The sequence below is a fragment of the Lemur catta genome, chromosome 18, assembly GCF_020740605.2.
Source record: "Lemur catta isolate mLemCat1 chromosome 18, mLemCat1.pri, whole genome shotgun sequence".
NCBI classification, from domain to species: Eukaryota; Metazoa; Chordata; class Mammalia; order Primates; family Lemuridae; genus Lemur; species Lemur catta.
The window spans coordinates 33,675,130-33,699,142 of NC_059145.1; the positions used below are offsets into that span (position 1 = coordinate 33,675,130).

General features: G+C 39.7%; 1 protein-coding gene and 1 non-coding gene across 2 annotated transcripts in view; both read left to right on the plus strand.

The window, feature by feature from the left end:
- Positions 1–24,013, plus strand: part of ERC2 (ELKS/RAB6-interacting/CAST family member 2) — a 421,277-nt gene that overhangs the window by 164,984 nt on the left and 232,280 nt on the right. The window lies entirely within an intron of this gene.
- Positions 14,632–14,738, plus strand: LOC123623666. The gene has a single exon (XR_006729960.1). It is a non-coding gene; the product is annotated as a U6 spliceosomal RNA (small nuclear RNA).

A 24,013-nucleotide genomic window follows, 5' to 3' on the forward strand; every position in this document is an offset into this window, starting at 1 on the left:
TTAAACTGTCGCTCTTGTGGTAGTCTGGCCCTCCCATTGCTTGGGAAACTGGGATCCCATTTCTGGAAAACTCATTATCCTGGGCCTTGTGAAGTTTTAATGGTCTCATTTAAAGGCCAGAATCTAAAGGTGGGAAAGGTGAAGTTGATGGTCGCTAAATGTAAAACTATTTAAGAAGAGGCTCACATAGTGAGCTTTATTCCTGTGCCGTAGCAACGGGATTTTGAAATGGTGCAATTATTTTTATGACCATTAGTAAAACTTTTGGTTATGCAAGATAAGGATAAATATTTTTGCCTTGGGAATAAACTGATTGCTTCAAAACTTCTGGTTTTTCCCTTTTCTTCTTTCTCCCATCCTGTCCTTGCCTCAGTATAGCACGTATTTTTAAATTTCTCTTCCTGAAATATCAAGAATAGCTGTTCTCATAACTGTGGGCCAGGAAACTGGCCTTAAATAATAAAGTTACATACATGTACGTATACAATCATACATACACACAGACAGTATTTGAAGCTGACTTGTGAGGACAATTTTTAGGTAAATCACAAGTAATTACAATTGACCCTTGAAAAACAAGGGGTTGAACTGTGCTGATCCACTTATATGCAGATGTTTTTTTAACCAAATGAGGATGAGGATCAAAAATACAGAATTCTTGGGATGTGAAACCCACATATGTGGAAGATTCCTCAGGGCCAACTGTGGAACTTGAGTATGTGTGGATTCTGGTACATGCAGGGATCCCCAAACCGATTTACAGCGTTTTCCAAGGCACAACTAATTCATCTGAAGTGTTGTGATGCTCCAAAGATGAAGGTACAGCATTCAGAACCAGCGTATGGAGTTGTGTAGATTAGGCACTGCACAACTCTAGAGGGTGCCATTTATATTGTGGACACGATAGATTTTTATCCATTTTATGACAGTTTGTCAGAAGATGGCAACACAGGCCCTTAGTGTAACAAAATCAGTATATTGCAGCAGCGTTCTGGCAGATGGAAGTAACACATCTTATGGAAGGGGCTTCCTTTTCTAATTTGCACCAAGCGGGTCACCTGAGCTAGTAGCAGCCCTGCCATCTCACCTTGGTTTGGGAGCTCCTACTCTGGTGTGCAAAGTAATACAAATTATCTCAAAAGAAAAAATATGACTGAGAGCCACAAGAAACATACAATTTGTTTAATTTTCTCATTTCATGAGTATGAGAAAAAGAATCCTCCGTAAAAGGGATGTCCTTGAATTTCACTGTCATCTTGAAGCTATTGTTAATGCCTGTGTGTATGCTGGTGTCCTTCCCAAGTAAAGGAGACATTATTAAAGAAGTAGAAGAGGTTTACTGACATAGGTCCAGCAGACAGTAACCAGGGTATACTTAAGGATTTCGTCAGTTCGTATTGGTTGAAGATGAATTGATGCTGTGAAGGAATGTGGGTAACACTGATTGTGCTAGAGATGAGGCCAGTGATGCTCCTTTTATACATGAGACTGTACCTAGTGTGCATTCTTCAGGACTTGGCTTCTTGGACGCAAGGGTTGTTCACCTTAGCATTGGTCTTGTGAGCATTTTTGTTTGCCTAGCATTAGGTTGACACCTTTTAGACACGTTCTTGAAATTATCCACTTCTCCCTCCATTTCTTTCTAAAGGGAGTCTGCAGTTGCACGTGGAATTGCATCTGAATAGTCACAGAGGAAGGGAAAATGGTGGTTTCACCTTGGTCTACTTAGATGTAACAGCCTTGGTAATGCAGGTAACATAGGGCTCTTCCAGATGGAAGAGTAGAAAGAGTGCAATTAATGACAAGGAACAAAGACTTTTTTGTTCAAGTGGTAAACTTTTGGGGTGGTTTTTGTGGGTCTAAATGTGCCCAAATTGGTCATTTGGCTTCAAAGAGGGGTATTGCTTGGATTTTTTTGGTGTGTATGGTGATATTATTTTTGTAACGGTGACTATAGCAGGGTTCCCAACTGAGAGTGTTAGTTGTGAGGCGGGGAGATGGGGAGCAATTTGTTCTTAATAATAGTTAAGATCATGGAATTTGTAAATATGCTAACCCTAAATTATATGATTATAATAATGAGATGGAAATAATAGGTATGATATTAGATGGCTTATATAACAGAAAGGTCAGTTTGGGCCCATGATCACACTTAATTCTCACATAATTCCCTGTGAGAATCATGTTATATTGTTATTTCTGTCTTGTAGATGTAGAAACTGAGGCTTAGAGAGCTTAGGTTCACATTGATGGGAAGCAGAGGGATGGGATTTGAACCCAAGTCTGACCAACAGACCCCCACTTGCTTGAATTCAGTTGTGTCTCCCCAGAGGCTGTGCAAAACCACGTTTCTGGATGCAGCCCGTGGGGGATGTGTGGATGTCAGTGCTCCTGTAGGATGGCCAGCCATCCCAGTTGGCCTGAGAGTGAGACATTTCCCAGGATGTGGGACTTTCATTAAAACTGGGAAAATCCTTGGCAAATCAGAAGGAGTTGGTCACCCTACTCCCGTATGACCTGGCAGAGACAGATAAGAATGAGGTGGAACCACTGGATTGCTTCATCCTCCTTGGTATTGTGACCTGTATTCTGGATGGTTTGGCTGGGAGTGTGGTTTTCCCATGAAACTTTTTCTGAACATAAAGAAAGTGTGTGAAGAAAGCACAGGGCTGGTCTTCTAGGCCCTGTCTACAGCCATGGATCTTCCTCAGTCTTTCTAGAAGAGGAGGAGAAAATATAAAAAATAAATATGTGGATAAATAATCTGCTGTGCTGGTGGGAAACACACTTCAGCTTAGATTTGGCCGCGATGGTTGCATTTAGGCCAGATATCTCTGTCCTGGTTTTTGCTAAGTTGATGAATTTTTAGTAATTTGGGGGTGTTCATCCCTCATATGACCCCACTCTGAATGTGGGCTATTCTTCCTCCATTACAGGATTTTAGAAACCAGAACTTAATGTTTAACAACCACATTCTTGAACTGGAAAAAATAGCAATAAATATGCTTATTTTAAAATGGAAATTTGCGATTTGGAAGTGTCCACTCTCTTGGGGAAATTCTTCAGGTTTGATCATCTCATGCTGGAAGATCTGCCTGTAGGCCTGGCAGTTGTTCAAGGAGAAATATATTTGGTTCCTTTTTTGTGTGAAAATTACAATGATTTATCTTTTTTTTTTTTTTTTATAAGGTTCTTTTGTGCCCTCATTGGAAACTTTGAAATTTGCTTTTCAACTAATTGACAATTTTGTCTGTCTGGTCACACATTTTTTCGGTTTATTTTTTCCTCTCAAACGGTTTGGGTGTGGGGAGGAGATATTGGTGCCTCTCCTGGACATCTGCTGTTTGTTGTTATAGCTGACTTTGGAATGCTGTCCTTGGAACGGCTTCCAACGTGGGGCGTCCACATGCAGTGCTTCATTAACTGACGGGGTGGGAAAAAGGAGTTTGTTCATAAGACTACTCCCCAAGTGACCAGAGCCTCGCCCTTTAAGTGTCAACACTTTCAAAAATGATTAACAATGCTGAGCGAAATCTTTATAAATTACAACTGTTTGAATTTTCCTGGCTTTCTTACACACTGTCTCTTGACAAGCTTGGAACCTTTCCTTCATAGCTTGGGGTGAAGATTAGCAATGTCTATTATTACTCTTTCCAGTGAAGGGGTGGGTGCCGTCCGATGGACTTGGGACTTGGGAATGTAGAGTTATTTGACTCTCTTCTCAGTGCTCTCACATGCTTTCCTTTTAATGTCCACTTATGGTGGTTCCCCCCGCCCCCATTCCTCCTGTGCTGCTAGAGTTCACCTCTCACTGTTGACAATGTTTGTGTCTCCAGCACTTTTCTCATATTTCAGCTTTTGATTGCTAACTTATTATGGGCTGCAAGTCAGATTGCCAAGCTTGTTAGAATTGTATAGGGTAACTAGGGTCTGAGCAGACCTACCCATGAGTAAATCGAATGTGTACTTAATGTGTTGAACTTGGATCATCTGAGATAGGACTTCTAGATAATTGTGTTGCCAGTGTGATTAGATAGCTCTGTATGGGTTTCGACACTGGTGAAACAAAGCTTGTGATGAGTTGAATTTGAGATCAGAACCAGGAACGGTCTAAATCAGGGGTGGGGAACCTGCAGCCTTAAGGCCAGGTTCCCCACCCCTATCTAATTAATTCCTCAGAATGTTAACTTTGACTTCACTGCTTCAAAATAGTGCTTGCAACTCTCAATTCTTTTCAGATACCCTTTATGATATTTGAATGTGGAACAATTTTATTCAAGCTGTTGGGATTGTGCATGTTCATAATGTTAGCCAAAGTCCTAGTGCTTATGACATTTCCATTGTTTTCTTTTTAATGATGGATCTGAAAATATTTCTTTATCTTTTATAATTCAGCCTCCCATTAATGTTTATATCTTTAACCCCAACCTAGCTGGGTGTTACCAAAAAATAGGAATGGTCAAATAAGTAGCCGAAATTTAGAGAAGTCCCATAGCAGGTTAAAATTCACGTTCCTTAATACTGTGAGGAAGTCAGCTGAGTGTATAGTGTGGAAAGGTCTGGGAGAAAGCAGGTGAAAATTAGAACTTTTAGAGCAATATGTTTTACTAGACGGGGAGTAAACCTTACCAAACTGCCAGCCCATCTATTTTGGTTTTTCAATGTTTGATTGAAATTTTGAAGTTATTAGACTTGCTTTATATTAAATGGGTAAGTCAAGTCACTTATACCAATATAATAATCTTAATATAATATGACAAATTAAACAAATATAAAAAATTAAAAGCTGTTTTAATTTGTACATTAGAAACTAGAAATTTTTGTATTATTTTGCAATACTGAAAATTTCTCAAGTTCTTACTTTGAGAGTATATATAAGGGCCTAGAACAAATACGTATATTGGAAATCATTTATGTTGTATTTTGTTTTTTATATACATGTAATTTTATTTATTTTATTCTATTTATTTATTTGGTTTTTTAAGAAATGTGGTCTTGCTCTGTTGCCCAGGTTGGAGTACAAAGGTGCTGCTACCACCTGTAGCCTCAAACTCCTGGGCTTACGTGATCCTCCTGGCTTAGCCTCCTGAATGGCTGGGACTACAGGCGCGTGCCACCATGCCTGGCTAATTTTTTCTTATTCTTTTTCAGACAAAGCCTCACTTTGTTGCCCAGGCTTGTGTTGAACTCCTTACCTCAAGCAGTCCTCCTACCTTAGTCTCCTGAGTTGATGGTATTACAGGTGTGAGCCACCACACCTGGTGCTAGTTATTTTTATTGTATAAATTTAAGGCACAACACAGTGTTTTGGTATGCATGTTTGGTCATGAGTCACTTAATGATGGGGATACATTTCGAGAAATGCATTGCTAGGAGATTTTGTTGTGTGAATAACACAGAGTGTACTTACACAAACCTAGATGTGTAGCCTAATACACACCTAGGCTAGATGGTATAGCTTACTACACACCTATAGGGTATAACCTATTGCTCCTAGGCTATAAACCTGTACAGCATGTGACTATATTGAATATTATAGGAAATTGTAACACAGTGGTATTTGTGTACTTAAACATAGAAAAGGTACAGTAAAAATACAATATTTTACTCTTATGGGACCACTGTCATACATGCAGTCCGTCATTGACCAAGATACTTGTGACTCTACGTTGTGAAGTGATTACTGCAGTCAATAAAATTAACATATCTATCATCTCATATCATCACCTTTCTTTGTTTTTGTGTGTGTGTGTATGTGCTACTCTCTTAGCAATTTCCATTATACATTACTGGAATATATATATTTTATATGTGATATATCCAGTTATATATATCTCTATGTAACTGTAGTTAATAATATATTGATATACAATATATGTTATTAACTGTAGTCTTCATGCTATACATTAGATCTCTAGACTAATTCATACTACATAACTACAATTTATGTTCTATTGTTTTAAAAAATCCCACATATAAGTGAGATCATGCAGTATCTTTCTGTTTGTGGTTGACTTATTTTACTTAGCATAATTTCTTCTAGGTTCATCCAGGTTGACCCAAATAGCAGGATCTCCTTTTTAAAGGCTGAGTAATATTCGTGTGTGTGTGTGTGTGTGTGTGTGTGTGTGTGTATCCAAGTTGAGTGTCTTTAATTCAAAAATCTGAAATTCAAAATGCTCCAAAATCCAAAACTTTTAAAGTGCTAACATGATGCTTGAAAGAAAAGCTCATAGGAGCATTTTGGATTTCAGGTTTTCAAATTTAGGATGCTCAACAGGTAAGTATAATGCAAATATTCCAAAATTTGAAAAATGCAAAATGTGAAACACTTCTGGTCCCAAGCATTTTGGATAAGGTTATCCCAAGCACAATCTCTGTGTGTGTGCACGTGTGTGTATTATAATTTTTTAATCTGTTCATCTGTTGATGGGCACTATTTTTGTTTCCATATGTTGGCTACTGTGAATAATGCTGCAGTGAACATGAGAGTGCAGATATCTTTATGAGGTGGTGATTTCATTTCCTTTGGGTATATATCTAGAAGGATTGCTGAGTCATATGGTAGTTCTAGCTTTAATTTCTTTAAGAGTCTCTATATTGTTTTCCATAATGGTTGCAAAAATTTACATTCCCACCAACAGTGTACAAGGGTTCCCTTTTTTCTACACCCTTGCCAACATTTGTTATTGCTTGGTTTTTTGATCACACCCATCCTAACAGGAGTTGGGAGATATCTCATTGTAGTTTTGATTTGCATTTCCTTGAAGATTTAGTGATATGGAGCACCTTTTTGTGTACCTGTAGATAATTTTTATGTCTTCTTTGGGGAAATGTCTATTCAAGTACTTTTCTTTTTTTTCTTTTCTTTTCTTTTTTTGAGATAGGGTTTCCCTCTGTTGCCCTAGGCTAGAATGCAGTGGCATCATCATAGCTCACTGCAGCCTCAAACTCCTGCGCTTACGGGATCCTCCCGCCTCAGCCTCCCGAATAGCTGGGACTACAGGCGAGTACCAGCACGCCTGGCTAAGTTTTCTGTTTTCTGTAGAGACAGGGTCACACTATGTTGCTCAGGCTGGTCCTGAACTCCTGGCTTCAAGTGATCCTCCCATCTCAGCCTCCCAAAATGCTAGGATTACAGGTGTGAACCACCACACCCAGCTGTTTGTTTATTTTAAACTCAGACTTTAAAATCACTTTTTTAAATTTTGTGTTGTGCATGAGTTCCTTGTATGTTTTGGATATTTATTTACCTGTTATCACATATATGGCTCAAAAATATTTTCTTCCAATCTGTAGGCTGCTTTTTCATTTTATTGATTGCTTCCTTTGCCATACAAAAGCTTTTTAGTTAGATGAGTCCCACTTGTTCATTTTGCTTTTGTTGCCTACGTTTTTGGTGCCCTGTTCAAGAAATCATTGCCAAGACCAGTGTCAAGGAGCTTTTCTCCTGTGTTTTTTTTCTAGGTGCTATATGGTTTCAGGTCTTACCTTTAGGCCTTTAATCCATTTTAAGTTGATTTTTGTATAGGGTAAGGGTACAACTTTACTCTTCTGTATGTAGATATCCAGTTTTCCCAACAGCATTTATTAAAGAGACTGTCCTTTTCCCAGTTCATTGTCTTGGTGTCCTTGTCAAAAATTAGTTGACCATACATGATTGGGTTTATTTCTGAGCTCTCTGTTCTGGTTCATTGGTCTATGTGTCTGTTTTTATGCCAGTGCCATACTGTTTTGATTACTATAGCTTTGTAGTATAACTTGAAGTCAGGGAGTGTGATACCTCCAACTTTGTTTTTCTTTTTAGGATTACTTTGGCTATTTGAGGTTCTTTTTGTGGTTCCATACAAATTTTAGAATTGTTTTTTTTCTGTTTATGTGAAAATGAGATTAGAATATTGATAGCAGTTGCACTGAATCTGTAGATTTTTTTGGTAGTATTGACATTTCAACAATATTGACTCTTCCAATCCATGAACATGAGATATCTTTCCAAATATTTGTGTCTTCTTCAATTTGTCTCATCAGTGTTTTATAGTTTTCACTTCATAGATTTTTCAACTGAGTATTTTATTCTTTTTGAAACTATTGTAAATGGGATCATTTTCTTGATTTCTTTTTTTGGATAAGTCATTTTTGGTGTAAAGAAATGCAACTGATTTTTGTATGTTTATTTTGTATTTTGCAACTTTACCAAATTCATTTACATTTATTAGTTTTAACAGTTTTTTTAATGGAATATTTAGGGTTTTGTACATATAGGCTCATGTTATGTACAAACAGGGATAGTTTTACTTCTTTCTGTCTAAAGCTTTTTATTTCTAATTCTTGTCTGATTGCTCTTGCTAGTACTTCCATATTATGTTGATAGATGTGGCAAGAATGGGCATCCCTGCCTTGTCCTGGATCTTAAAGGAAAAGCTTTGAGTTTTTCCCCACTGAGTATAGTGTTAGCTTTGTCTTCCTCATAAAAGGACCTTCATTATGTTGAGGAAATTTCCTTCTTTACCTAATTTGTTGAGAGTTTTTATCATGAAATGTTGTTGAACTTTGTCAAATGTTTTTTTTTTTTTTTGCATCCATCGATATGATAATGTGGTTTTTGTCCTTCATTCTGTTAATGTGATGTATCACATTAATTTATTTGCATATAAGGTGTTACATCAGCCTTGCATCCCAGGGATCCAGGGATATATCCCACTTCATCATGATGTATAATCCTTTGATATATTATTGTTGAATTTGAGTTGCTCATATTTTATTGTGGATTTTTATATTTATGTTTATCAGAGATATTGGCCTATAGTTTTCATTTTTTAGGCCTGGCGCGGTGGCTCACGCCTGTAATACTAGCACTCTGGGAGGCCGAGGCGGGCGGATTGTTTGAGCTCAGGAGTTCGAGACCAGCCTGAGCAAGAGCGAGACCCCGCCTCTATTAAAAATAGAAAGAAATTATATGAACAGCTAAAAATATATATAGAAAAAATTAGCCGGACATGGTGGCGCATGCCTGTAGTCCCAGCTACTTGGGAGGCTGAGGCAGGAGGATTGCTTGAGCCCAGGAGTTTGAGGTTGCTGTGAGCTAGGCTGACGCCACGGCACTCTAGCCTGGGCAACAGAGTGAGACTCTGTCTCAAAAAAAAAAAAAAATTATATATATATATATAGATATAGTTTTCATTTTTTGTGGTGTCTTTCTCTGGCTTTGGTATCAGGGTGATACGGGCCTCATACAATGAGTTTGGAAGTGTTCTCTCTAATTCTATTTTCTGGAAGAATTTAAGAAGAATTAGTATTAATTCTTCTTTGAATGCTTGGTAGAATTCAACAGCAAAGCCATCTGGTCCTGCGTTTTTCTTTGTTGGGAGGTTTTTATTTACTACATCAGTCTCTTTATTTGTTATTGGTTTGTTCAGACTTCTGATTCTTCCTGATTCAATCTTTGTAGGTTGTATGTTTCCAGGAATTTATCTATTTCTCTAAGTTATTCAGTTTGTTGCCATACAGTGGTTCATGATAGTCTCTATGATCCTTTTCCCTGCAGGGGGGTGCATGAGCTAGGAAGCTCCCCGCCCCCTGCTGATCAGTGCTGGGTTGGGGAAGTCATGAAGGCAAAGTGAAAATGTTCTTCCTACCCTTTTTGTGTGGTTATTCTCATTTTTTTCTTTTCTTTCACCGTATTGCTATGGCTACTTAAGTGTATTGCTGGGGTCTTCCAGAGTCACCTTTGTTCCTGGATAGCTGAGGAATTGTTGCTCTTCATGGGGGAAAGGACGTCTGGGATCTCCTACTTGACCATCTTGCTGATATTACTCCCTCTCTTCTATTTGTAAATCAGTGAGAAAAATCAAAAGAAGATTGAATTAATAGATTAAAAATCACTTAGAACTTAAGTTACGATGGTGTAAGTTACGTAAGCTGAGAGTGACATGTTAAGGGCTCTTCTACCTGGAAGTTCATAAGATGAATGGAAATGGGCTAGTGTTGTGTTTGCTTGTTGCTACTGTGGAGCTTCTTATTCTGAAAACATCTTCTCTGGAGTCTCCTGGTGGGTCGTAAGAGGATAGTTTTGCTTTAGGGGAATCAGCTTGTGACTCTGAAGACATCTGTGGTCATAACTTCTATATCACAAATGTGAGACCAAAGAAAACGTGACAATCTTTGGAATGTTAAGTTGTTACAGGGAATTAGTTAAGACTGTATCCCCATGAAGGAGGTTTTCCTTATGTGAGGATAGTCATATTGGGGCCAAATTGGTACCAAAATTGGGACCACAATTTGTATAACAGTAATAAGAGTAAAGTTAATAAGTTTAGATTAGACCTTCATCTTGCAAGTGAAATTAATAGTATGAAAAGAATTTTTAAATCTTACATTTACCAAAATGTGCATGACAAGTACAACTATATACTCATTTTTAGAAGAAACAAAGAATTAAACTCAAATATCAGTTTTCATTAGGGTATAACTTTTCCAATAAATTGTCACCTAGCATGACACAATATCTGTCACTCCGTGTTTGACGTTTGTAGTACCGTTTTTTAAAAAGAGAATCAGTTTTCCAGAAATGTACTGGAGAGGCTCTTCCGTTTTCCTGGCTGCCTCTTCACCCCATTGTTGCTCAGATAATTCTCTTCTGAAGTTCCTACTCTGCCATCATCCTTGTTAACCGTCTATACTCAACAGATCCTCACTCGTTGGTGACTCTGCCAGAGGTTCAGCAGTTCCCCACCACCTCCCCTTCGTTGAGTGTGCATTGTGTGCCAGACACAGTGCTGGGATGATGTGGTTCAGCCCTTCCAGCCACACAGCAGGGGCCAGCAGGAGGAGACACACACTTGAAGAGTAGCAATGCCAAACATAGTCAGTAAAAGGTACAAAGAATGAACAATTTTCATTCAACGTTGGAAACCCTAAAGACTCTCTATAGGAAGTGAGATTTAAAAGGGGCAGATTTTGAGAGATGGATGGGATGGTATGACAAGACAGGGAACATCCCGGGAAAAGTTCAAGGGTAAGAACACAGGATGATCTGGAGTAGGGTGTGGGATGGACTGGACAGGGGTGGAAGATCAGAGCGGGAAGTGGTGGAGCACAGTGATTAATAACTCAGACTCTGGAGCCTGATTATTAGAGCCAAATTCTGGGTCTGCCATCTTCAGATTGCCTGGAGGATGGATGCTTCAACTGCGTGAGCAGTGCTTGGTGCTGGAGCTGGCCTGGCTCCACTGCTGTGGGTGGATGAGAAAGGGGCTGCCTGAGCTTGCAGCCAAGCCTCTGGGAATCACTATGTATTGCCATTCCGGGGGTGGGATGCAGGGGCGATGTTCTCCCATGTTATTTAATTGTTTCACTTGGTACAGAAATTAAGGGCCCTTGGTGACATCTTGTTCAATCTTCTTTTACCTTATTTGGTAAGCTTTTCACTAAACTTTTATGGAAAGTCTGTTATTGTCATCTGTTTCCCATAAGAAGATGTTTGGCAGTGGCAGAGAGTCCCAGGGCTTATGGAGAGGGGAGTGGTTTCCTGAGGGTTCCCTGCAGCGTTCTTGTAGAGCTGGCGTTCCCCCGTTGCAGATCAAATGGACGGATGAAGCAAATTCACTTTCTCTCCGGAGAAGACTGAGCAGTGTGGCTGGGAAGGTGGAATGAGAAGTGGGGCAGGGCAGTGTATGTGGAAGTTCAGACTGTGGTTGCAAGAAACCCTAGCCAGTGCCATTAGAAAAGGAGTCTTCACAGAAGAGGCAGCTTGTGGAACCCAAGTGCTGGATGCTGGTGGTGCTGAGGAAGGCTGGAGGTGGGGACCCGAGGGCTCTCGGGGTGTTCCAGGTCTCCTGCCTTTTCTGCATCTTGGTATAGGTGATAAAATCAGCCAATGCATAGCTTTTGAATTTACCTTCTATAGGTCCAGCCAAAACCTGGGAGGGAGCGCAGCTTGGGTCAGTTTTCATCCTTGCTCCAGTCAGACCTGGCTTGCTGGGAATGGCCACGTGGAGCAAATATGGCTTCTGGGCTCCCTTTCCATCCATGGTCCCTTCAGGCAGGGGCTCTGTCTGGTTGTTGTCAGAATGGTGTTCAGTATCATATCATATCATGCCATATCTACACCAGAATTACATAATGTAAACATACATTCATGTAATATCCTAGCAAGTGTCTGGGATATTCCATCAAATACTACTCCACAACCCAAGTTTCTCCCCTATACCTGTGGCATCCCCAGTCACTCTGGTATAATGCTTATTATAAGGAAATTCTTTTGATTTTTTCCCCCCATTTCTCATAATATCAGCTATTTATACATAAGAGAATAAGGGCAAAACCTAATTTTATATGATACTTATAACACACAATTTTGGGGGGATATGGTTTGATCTACAGAATTGCAATGAACATACATCTTCCAAGAATTAAAATTCACGGCCGGGCACGATGGCTCACGTTTGTAATCCTAGCCCTCTGGGAGGCCAAGGCGGGTGGATCGCTCGAGGTCAGGAGTTCGAGACCAGCCTGAGCACGACCCCGTCTCTACTTAAAATAGAAATAAAAATTATCTGGACAACTAAAAAAAAAAAAAATATATATATATAGAAAAAAATTAGCCGGGCATGGTGGCGCATGCCTGTAGTCCCAGCTACTCGGGAGGCTGAGGCAGTGGGATCACTTAAGCCCAGGAGTTTGAGGTTGCTGTGAGCTAGGCTGACGCCACAGCACTCTAGCCCGGGCAACAAAGTGAGACTCTGTCTCAAAAAAAAAAAAAAAAAAAAGAATTAAAATTCACTATGTATAAAAGATTACATTTCAGGTGATCATGATTTATAGAGTAAAACATAGTTTTAAGGTCCTAAACTGTCACCTGCTGAATGAATGAGATGTGATTTTCATATTTTAACTCCTTTGGTAAATATTGTGGGCGAAGTGAAAATAAATCAAAGTTCAAGTTGTATAATACAAAGTGGAGTTTTGGGACATTTTCTGTGATATGTTCTGCTTCTCTGTCTTGAATATCATGTGAAACAAGAGATGATAAAATGGTATGTGTCTAATTTAGATCAGGGCTGGCAAACTGTGGCCCATGGGCCTAATCTAGCCAGTTCCTGTTTTAGTAGATAAAGTTTTATTGGAAAACTGGCACGCCCATTTGTCTCTGGCTGCTTCCGAGCTACAACAGCGGAGGTGAATAGTTGCAACAGAGGCAGTATGGCCTACAGAGCTGAGAACATTTATTATCTGGCCCATTGCAGACAAGATTTACACAACCCTGGTCGAGGTCATTTGGGGCAGGGGGTCTTAAAGGTACACCGAGGGATCTTAGCATTCTGTGGGGTGGGCCAGGATCTACCATGGGGCGAGACCTAGCAGGGCGGCAGCATGTGTGACCCCTAGTTCTGCTTTGTCCAGAGTACTCTGGCTGCACTTTTTGCTTTGTCAGCCTTCGTGTACTTGATAGGAAGAATAAAAAGATTGTCTTACTTAAATGTGTCAAAGCTACTGATTCGAAAGCACAGGAGGGCATTCAGAAGACAGACAGGGTCTCTCTGAGTGTGTCTAATTATCTTTATTGTGAACTGAAGTGGTTGGTGCTCTGACATGAAGTCTCCAACTTAAAATCCTTGATGAGAATTTGGAGGCTGGGATAGATTGTGTGATTACTGACATGTTGGGAATTGCTTTTAAGTCTCTGGCAGCCCATTTCCCCTTTTTGTAAGCAAAAATGATATACTTCTTGCTGTGCTGCAATCAGATTTAAAAAAGAATATATGACTGAAGTTGATGAATGGAGTGAACTTCATACTCACAAGGCAGTGCCTACAAAGCAAAATGTGCCACATCCTCTATTTTTGTTCTAAGTCTTAAAACATCAACATATTCATTTATCCATGAAGCTGATGCTGTAGAAAATGGCCTTTTACTTGGCTAATTTCCTGAAGTATTGCTATTTTTCTAACTTAAATAAAAATCTAAATGTGAGCTGCAAGACTTACTCAGGGTGGGAAATGGAACCTTAAAGTTGGGGAGATAAGGATGAAGCTATTTGGTTTAGTTTCAGTTGCCTAAACTGCAGGTGGTTCCCAAGCTTGCCATGCCTGATGAAACCACAATACATTATGGTACATTATAGGCCAAAACAATTGGAAGATTTTGACAATTTGCATGTACAGAAACTTGAGGCATATGTTTGGAAATGAATTTTCAGTGCTTTAGATTACAGAGGATGGAATTTATTATTGGACTAAGCACACTTTTTATGTATGGATGAAGGTTACACAGAAGTGTCCAGAATGTCATCTGGAATGGAAAATCTAGAAGGAATTGGGGGTGGGTAGCACTTGCTTCATTCCAGAACTTTTATATATATTATCTAATTTAATCCTCATAGTGATCCCCTGAAATGGATATTATTACCCCCATTTTACAAAGATGGAAACTGGTTAAGAACTTCTCAAGGTCACACAACAAGGAAGAACTTAAGCATATGGCCTATATTTTTCTTCTACCCAAAACTGCCTTATAGGACTAATTTCCTTGAAATTGAGTCACTGTCTACAACAAAAGAAAAGATAAATTATGATGTTTTCCTGGAAATCAAGAGGAAACTCTTTCTACATATTAACAAGAGAAAATGTATCTGTTTTCGCTTTAGCAGCACATATACTAAAATTGTAATGACATACAGAAGATTAGCCCGGCCCCTGCACAAGGATGCCATGCAAATTTGTGAAGCGTTCCATACTTTTTCTAGATATCGGCCTGGGCAAAGAATTTATGAATGAGACCCCAATGGAAATCATGTCAACAACAAAAATACATAAATGGAATTTGATTAAACTAAAAAGCTTCTGCATAGCTAAGGAAACGATCAACAGAGCAAATAGACAACTTAGACTCCCAAGAATGGGAGAAAATATTTGCAAGCTACACATCTGATAAAGAGCTAATAACCAGAATTTACAAAGAACCTTAAGCAAAGCAGCAAGAACAGAACAACAACCCTATTAAAAAGTGAGCAAAAGACATGAACAGAAGCTTCTCAAAAGAAGACAGACAAGTGGCCAGTAAGCATATGAAAAAATGCTCAAGGTCACTAATCATCAGGGAAATGCAAATTAAAACCACAGTGAGGTATCATCTTACCCCAGTGAAAATGGCTTTTATTAAAAAAAACAGATGCTGGCATGGATGCAGAGAGAAAGAAATGCTTATACACTGTTGGTGGGACTGCAAACTAGTACAACCTCTATGAAAAACAGTATGGAGACTCCTCAAAGAACTAAAAGTAGACCTACCATTCGATCCAGGAATCCCACTATTGGATATCTACCCAAAAGAAAGAAGGCTTTTTATCAAAAAGACACTTGCCCTCAAATGTTTATTGCAGCACAATTCACAATTGCAAAGATGTGGAATAAACCCAAGTGCCCATCAATTCAGAGTAGATTATTAAAATGTGGTATATGTATACCGTGGATTACTACCCAGCCATAAAAAAAGATGAGTTAATACCTTTTGCAACAATCTCAATGGAACTGGAGATCATTCCCCTAACTGAAGTATCAAGAATGGAAAAACAAACACCATATGTACTCACTATTAAATTGAAACTAACTGATAAGCACACATGTGCACAGAGGGTGGTTCACAGACCACTTTGAGCAGCTAGGCACTAAGCCATAGAGTAGCGAATGCCTAATGACAGGAGAGCAGTTTTCCCATCCAAAGGAAAGAAAGAGTTCGACCCCCAGGCAGAAGGAGATGGATCAAAGGGGACATGGTTGGACTTGGAAAACAGATGGATGCCTGAGAAGAGATTCCCTGTATGCTGCCCCAGTTCATGTGAGGGGGGAGGGAAATAGATACAGTGTCCTCAGATCCAGAAATTTCTCAAGATTGTCTAGGCTGCATTCCTCAGGAGGAATCCAAAGCTGTAGGGGAAGTGAGCTGGCTTCCCAGGGCGTCCTGGGGAGACTAGATGATGCACATTTAATAGGCCTCTTGGGTGGAGAAGTTAGTAGTGGCTGAGACAGCCTGATAGGATCCAAGCTCCAGTATAGTGTGGGGAAAGCAGCTGAGAGGTCCTGAGCTGTCAAGGGAAGCTGTGACACGTGCCGAGCAGGTTAGAAGACCAGTGAGGCCTGGCATGGGGACATGAAGGACTCAGTGTGTGGACCTGGGTGGCGTCCATGGCGGGGGCTGCAGCCATCAGTAGTTGATGCCAGAGGCCGACACCCACGTCCAGGTGGCACCAGCTCCTCTGCCACTACTTATGGAGGACAGGTATGTCCCAGAGGCCACTTTCCCAGTGTCAGAAAGTTAGAAAAGTGAGAGTCTTAAAAGACTGAGGTTTAACAAATGATGACTTGAGTTACTTTTTTTTTTTTTGAGACAGAGTCTCACTCTGTTTCCCGGGCTAGAGTGCCATGGCATCAGCCTAGCCCACAGCAACCTCAAACTCCTGGGCTCAAGCGATCCTCCTGCCTCAGCCTCCTGAGTAGCTGGGACTACAGGCATTCACCACTATGCCCAGCTAATTTTTTCTATATATATTTTTAGTTGGCCAGGTCATTTCTTTCTATTTTAATTTCTAAGATTAAGTTAATTTGTACCTTTATCCTCCACTAGGGGGTAGAATTAAGAATTTGTACCTTACATTGAAATTCAGTTATAGAATACAAAATTATATTTTTGTATATCAAATATAAAGTTACATTTTGCATGTGGTCTTTTAATAATTGCTGTAATAATTTATCAGAATCATCTACATTATCTTTTTTGACATTAGTGACTAAGCTATCCTTTTTTGAATAACCGGTGTTAGACACAGTGTTCTTTATGTATATGATTTTACTTAATTCTGGAGGTACGTACAATTATTTAATGTTGTGAAACAGGTGGCATTATTTTCCCACATTTTGTAGTTGAGGAAGATAAGGCTCAGAGAAATTAGGTGACTTGTCCAAGGTCACACAACTGATAAATGAATGAGGCTGGAATTAGTAATTCAGCATCCATTCTCGATTTGCAGAGCCTGGCATGGGGCTGAACACATAATAAGAGCACTGTAAGCATTTGAATGAATGATGGTGCAAATGTGTAGTGGTGTCAGCTGACCAGCTGGTATGTTGGGAATCCTGTTATGAGCAAGGCAAGAAAAGAAATCAGTTGGAGGTGGAGCCTCCTCAACAGTGAATTTGCTAATTCTAATGAGCTAATGTGCTAATTCTATTAATAACTAAGAACTGAGCCTCTGGGAATACTTGTGGGTCCTGTCAGAAAATACACAGAAAATAGAAGAGTAGGATTCTATAAACTTATGTTTTAGAAGTGAAAAATGAGTATTTTGTGGTTAAGGGGCTTTCGAGGGATATTGTTAACTCTTGGGCTGAGTATAGTGTGAGGGGCTTTGGAGTATGTGAACGTTCAGATTAGTTTATGCCTCTTAGAGTCACTTTACAATGTCCCATCATGCTGCTGAAATCCGAGGGCAGAATAAGAAGGGAGAGCCTTCCAGAGCAGACGTAAAAAAAATTACAGCCAGCTCTGTGGCGCAAAGCTGTGCCAATTTCTAACTTGGGCACCAGCCCTCTCCCAAGTCGTCCAACTTAACTGGCAGTACTTTGGTTTCCACTTTGCATTTGGGTCCCTGTTAATCCAATTAAAACACCAATCCTATATGTAAGTATTAAATCTCTTATTAAGACCTTGAGATTAAGTTTCTAATTAAGAGCTTTTCTTCATCTCTCAGAAGCACAATTCCTGTTGAAAACTTATGGTTTTCAAGTTTGGGGACTCCTTAATAGCTTGTGTCTCACATGGAGGGAGAGGGCTCTTTACGTGAAAGTCTGAGCTTGTGTGCAAGCAAGCGAGCATTTCCAGAGCCTTCCCATTGCTGTGCATGTTTGGCCTGGAGTGAACTGAGAGTGGTCTGTACACCTACAGTTACCTCTCAAGCCTCCCATTCATAACTGTGGGCTAAGGAGTCCCAAAGTTGGTGTAAACTAGGACAATCATTTTGGGAACCAGCTTGTCAACATAAATGAGTCTTACCCTTTGATTCTGTAATCCCACTTCTGGACTGTATCCTTTGGAGATACTTCTTAGTACAGAAAAAGTTCTATGCCCAAAGTTATTGAGAACAATTCTTTTTTTAAAAAAAGAGAAAACTTCAACAAGTTTTCTTAAATAATTTTTTAAATAAGAGAAAATTTTTATTTATTATTTTTGTCACGTATTTATTTTTTTGAGACAGGATCTCACTCTGTCACCCAGGTGTTGGAGTGTAGTCTTAAACTGCTGGACTCAGCTCAGGTGATCCTCCCGCCTCAGCCTCCTGAGTAGCTGGATTACAGGCATGAGCCACCGTGCCTGGCCTGAGAAAACTTTTTTGTTCATTAATTAAAAAAATTTTTTTTTCTAACACAGGGCCTTGTTCTGTAACCCAGGCTAGAGTGCAGTGGCATCATCATAGCTCACCTCCAACTCCAGAGCTCAAGTGATCCTTTTGCCTCCCTAGCACCTGCGGCAACATGCTACCACACCCAGCTAATTTTTCTATTTTTTTGTGGAGATGGGGTCTTGCTGTACCTCAGGCTGGTGTAGAACTCGTGGCCTCAAGCGAGCCACCTGCCTCGACCTCCCAAAGTGCTAGGATTACAGGCATGAACCACCACACTCAGCCAGAAAACTTTTTTTAAATAAGAGAAAACTTAAAATTTTCTAACAAGTTTAGCAGTGATAGAATGTTATCACCAAATTGCAGTGATAGAATAGCCATCAAAATGATTTAAAAATTACCAAGGAAGGTACTTTATTACTTGTGCATATTCTTTCATCTTCATTCAGGTTATCCTGTTTTTCAGTCTTGAGACATAGGAGTAGGCTGCGGAGCCAGAGTTTATGAGCACATAATTCCTTCTTACAGTAACTAGCTGGTAAAGCGTAACAGCTGAAGCAGGTGTCATAGTTGGAGATTTGGCTGTGGCTCACACTGTCCCTAGATGTGGAGCCTGGGGCTACTTAGCACCACCTGAGCAAGGTACTCTCAAAGTTGCTGTGCGGCTCACGTCTTCATAGATTCCTTGGGAAACCCATAAGCACAATGTCCACAATTTTTTAAATTTTTGCATTTATTTTCAAGTAAAAATATATTTTAGTTTTTTTGGATAGTTTGTACCAATAGCCTTGAAAATTGCTTTTGTAATTCCAGCGTTATCATTCCCACATAATATTTGCCTTAGTTGGGCAAATGTAAGGCATGCCTGTCTTAGAACTTACCATTTTAGGCTGTAATTCTTAGATTTTTCATTTCCGCAATCCCTGCTAGGTTTGTGGTGGTTCTTCAGGCTTAAACTCAAATGACGTATGTATGGAAGGCATCAGAAATAACTTTCACACACTCTTAATTTGTGTTTCTGCAAAAATACAATGATAAAAATAAAATTGATAGAGATGAACGGCAACGTTAAGATCAATTTGTACTCAGATTGAAAGTATAATACCCATCAGAACTTGAAGGAAAGTATTATCTTAAGTTTTAAGATCAATATTTATCGTAACTGTAATAGGATGTCCTTGCAGCCTAATAGGCACTTAACATGAAGCCTCCAGACTTGGCGCAGTAGAATTTTAATGCTGGAGGAAAGGAGCGAGGGGGAGTGCTTCCTAGCTCACCTCCCATTTCCCTGTACCCCTTGGGTTACAAAGACAGACCTGCTGTGGGACTTGACAGGCTGCAGGGCCATCCTGGGAAACAGCACAAGTCACTTCACTTGCTGGAGCCCTGGTGTAAAATGTAGAGGCAGGAGTTGGATTAGACCAGAATTTCCCAAATGTTGTTGTGAGAAACTTCACTGGTCTGTGAGGAGTTCAGAGGCATCCACAAGTAAAGAGTTGCCCTGGCCAAATGCAAGTGAAGAATGCGGCACCTCCCGTTGGAGATTCCCAGTATGGGTTTGCATATTTAAGGCTGTGAGATGTCCTTCAATAAAGATGTGTTTTCCACAGCATTTTACCCAGCATGTCTTAAATGCATTTGATAACAGAGTCCTCTTATCAAGGAACGAATTTTGGGAAACATTAAACCAAATCTCTTCTGAGCTCCAAGATTCTGGGGTTTTAAGTATGTCATCCAAATGTTGCTTAGTAACAGTACAGCCACCTCATTTGCCCACTAGATGGCACCCTTGAATGAGATTTATTTCTTCTTCTTGACTGGTTTCTCTTTGGACACTTTTGGACTTGCTTTTCCTATGTACCAGGAGAGTGCAGATCAGTTATTAAATTGTTTTTAAGGCCATTCTGGTAACATTTTACAAGCTATTTAAAATAATTGTGTCAACCGTAGGGATAGATACCAGTCCAGATTGAAATGGTATATGAATTTTTCTCACTAGACCTAACTTTTTTAGAAAAGCATTTGAACAATACTAGTATGTCTTACATTTTTCATGTTAAATCAGAGTTTAGCCAGACAAAATTTAATTGGACATTTGGGTTGTTCTATTGATTGACCTGAAATGTTGAACTGTGAGGTTTTTGGGAAACCTGGTGGTAATTGGGAACCTTCTTTAGTTTCTATGGTGGATAAGAAATGTCTCCAGCCATTACATGTGTGTAACTTTGAGATCACTGCAATATTGCATTTAGATGGCAGGGCACTTTGCGGAAAGTCTCACTCTGTAGGCAGCCTGTGTTAAGTGGTCTCTTAAGGTTTCCTTCATGTTCCAGTAAATTTTTGATTGGCTCTTTATTAAAAATAATTTACTATTGGGCATTAAGATTTTGCTGGTCTGCAGGTCCATCAGTCGGCCTGTCTTTCCCTGGGTCTCACTGTTGTAAGCTTAAAGCACTTTAGCAACCCTCCCATCCTCTGCTTGGAGTTTGTGGAATTTCGCACATCAATTTAAGTGTGCCCGGGAGTTTTGGAAAATGAACGCAACTTTACTGGGGAATAGTTATGCTTCGAGTTTATTCAACTGAAGGATGTTTACCTATTAGAAATGTGTGCCTTTTTAATGATGGACAGGGAGCTTTTAAAAATATAATGAGGAGGCTTCCTGAACTGCTTCCTGAATTACCTGAAATATGTGGGGGATGGGGGAGGTGAGCAGCCTAACTCTGGGACAGGAGGCTCATCCTGCTCTTTCAGTGCTGCCTTTTGAAGGTGAAATCTTTGTAAGGCCTTTTACATCTTATTCGAGGAAAGAGTCTTTCTAAACTCCAAATAGCACCCCAGGGAGTTAAACTTCCCATACTTCCTGAAGGTAAGTTGTCTGAATTGTAATTGTCTTAGCATGACTATCTGATGTGCTCCCGTCTCTTGCTTCATGTTGTCTGTCTTCTCTTAGCTTTTTCCTCCATATTGTTTGCATGGCGTGGGCCTTAGTTTTTAGTGTACCTTTAGGCTTTAGATTTTTAGGTGGTACGGTGCAAAACCATTTGTGGGTTGCACTCTTATTGTATAAGAATATCCATTTAAGAAATTTGATGCAGATTTTGTGAGTGTGGTTTATAATGGAAATGCCAGATAAAATGGATACTAATCTTAGTTAATACATTTTGAACACTATTGTTCCAGGCACTGTGCCCAGCGTTTTACATGTATTAGCTCATATAATCCTCATGGCAACCTGTAGGGGGTAGATGCTATTTCTCTGGCATTTTCAGATGAAGAAACTGAGGGTTAGAAAGGATAAGTAACTTAACTAATGTCACACGGTGTGTAAGTGGCCCAGCAAGGACTGCAGACTCTCATGCCTCATGTTTTATCAGCACATGAATGATATGAAATATTTGCGTCTTAAATGTTTTGTGGAACATGCGTATGCATCCCTGGTAAGGTCTAGGCAGGCTAGGCCCAGCAGCCACAAGGTAGCAGGAAATCTCCTGATAATGAGAACTCAGCTGCCAATTTTGCTCTCAGCTCTAGATACCAAGATTTCTTGGCCTGATGGCCTCATATTCAAATATGTTTGGCCGTGTTTCCCAAAACACTGAGTTACTATACTTTGCATTAACAGTGCTTGGCTTTGTCTTTTATGCAGAAAGCCCCTCCAGGCCTCTGTAATGTGCTAAAAAAGATCTTGTCTAAAACTCATGAAAATAAATAACGTAAAACTGTTCTGAATAAATTTGAGTGAAGTGAACAGAACCCTTTTCTGTGTACATGTATTGCATACATACAGTTGTGTGTGCCGGTGAACACACGTTCTGTCGCTGGGCCTAGGACCAATATCCTCGTAAGTGAAGGACATCTCAGAATTTCCATTATAAATTGTTTTTAAGGGTTTATAACTAATACCATAAAAAAATTCACCCCTTCCTGGAACTTACTTTATTGTGTTTACAGGATTAGTTTTTGCAAGGAAGCATGTAGATGTGAATGTATCTTTGCCTTAGCTATTGGGGTTGGTGCAAATGTTTGCGTAATTGTTGGCAAGGATGTAGACCAGGGAGCTCAAAGATTCAGGGGGAAGGAGTAACATATCAGTTAGATTTAGGATACCTGAAGGGCAAATACAAAATCTGATCTTGAGTGTTGACTATAAATAGGAAGTCCATGCAGCATATCCCTAAATTCTGTGGGTCAATCTCATTTTTTTAAAGACATTTATAGGAAGGAATGGAAAAAGTACTAGAATTATTAGACAAAGGAACATAGGTTTATTTTTACCACCAAGATCAAGACTCAACTCAAAAGTCCCCTGGTCTGGAAAACCTGCAATAATTACAAAAATGTATTGAGCGTGTGCTATATCTCAGGCAGGGTGCTCTTTACATGCATTTTCTCGTTTGTTCCACCGAAGAATTTTACAGATGAAGAATCCATTTTACAAATGAAGAAGCCAAACATCGGAGGAACTAAATAACTCGCTCACCACGGTCACACAGTAGGAGCCAGCAGAAGAGGTGATTGACTAAGGGGTGCAAGAGACTGCAGTCTGTAGTGTGGTGCACCCAGCCATTCCTGATTCCCCCTTGTGCACTGACTTCCCTTTCACCCAGTTGTTCTGGGATCTGGGGCTCATTAGAACCATGTGAGAAGCTTACTTCCCACCCCCCACTTTATTCCTGGTCAGTCTTCGATAGTTGTGAGGTTGATTGTTTCTCTGGAGAAAGCTTAATTAATTTATAATCCACACATTTAAAATTTGCACCAGTTTGTATAGACTGGGCAAAAGTTTGCCTTTGCAAAGGATTTTCTAAGCAAATTAATAGATGACAGTGGAGCATAAGGGATGTGTTTTTTTCTATTAAAGACCACAAACAACTTTCAAGCATACTAGAAAACTATTAATTATAAGCAGATTGATAGGTGAATTTCAGGTCATTTTTACATCCATTAAATATACTTAAGTACTTTTAATCCCCAACATATTATTAGCCTGATTAAATAGTTGCTTTTAAAATGTTTTTTTTTCCTAAGAAAACTACTCTATAATTCTACCTTTTGATGCAAAAAATTTGGGTTCTTTCCAGCTTTAGCTGAAATTACTGTTTGCTGTGTGATGCACTTTAAGTCTTCTTAATGTCATTTTATAGCTGGATGCTTTGTCCCATCCACAAGATTTCAAATTTTTGAAAAGCAAGGATCCCGTCTCTTACTATTTTAGTACCTATGCCAGTTTTTAGTTCTCTGCACTCTGCAGGTGCTCTGTGAATGTATGCTCTTGACCAAGGCGAACTTGATTTGAGGAAAGTGCAGAGCTCCATTCAGTCTGTAGGTAGCAAATGGCTGGTCACACTCATGGGTTGTTGCCATAGCCCATGTCCATGGGATCCATCCCTGCCAAGCCACACCGATTGTTAAATAGTTGAATTTTACTCCTGGGAAGACACAAGAGCTCCTGCTGTACAAATGATACATCCTTAAATGTTTGCTGGGTCTCCTGGATGGTTCCAGTCACAAAGTAGGGAAGACATGGAGAGAACCTGTATCTCTTCTACTGCCATCAATTCTGCACATTTCCAGAAAGGCAAAATAGTCTGTCTAGTAATTAAGAGCTAAGAGTCTGAC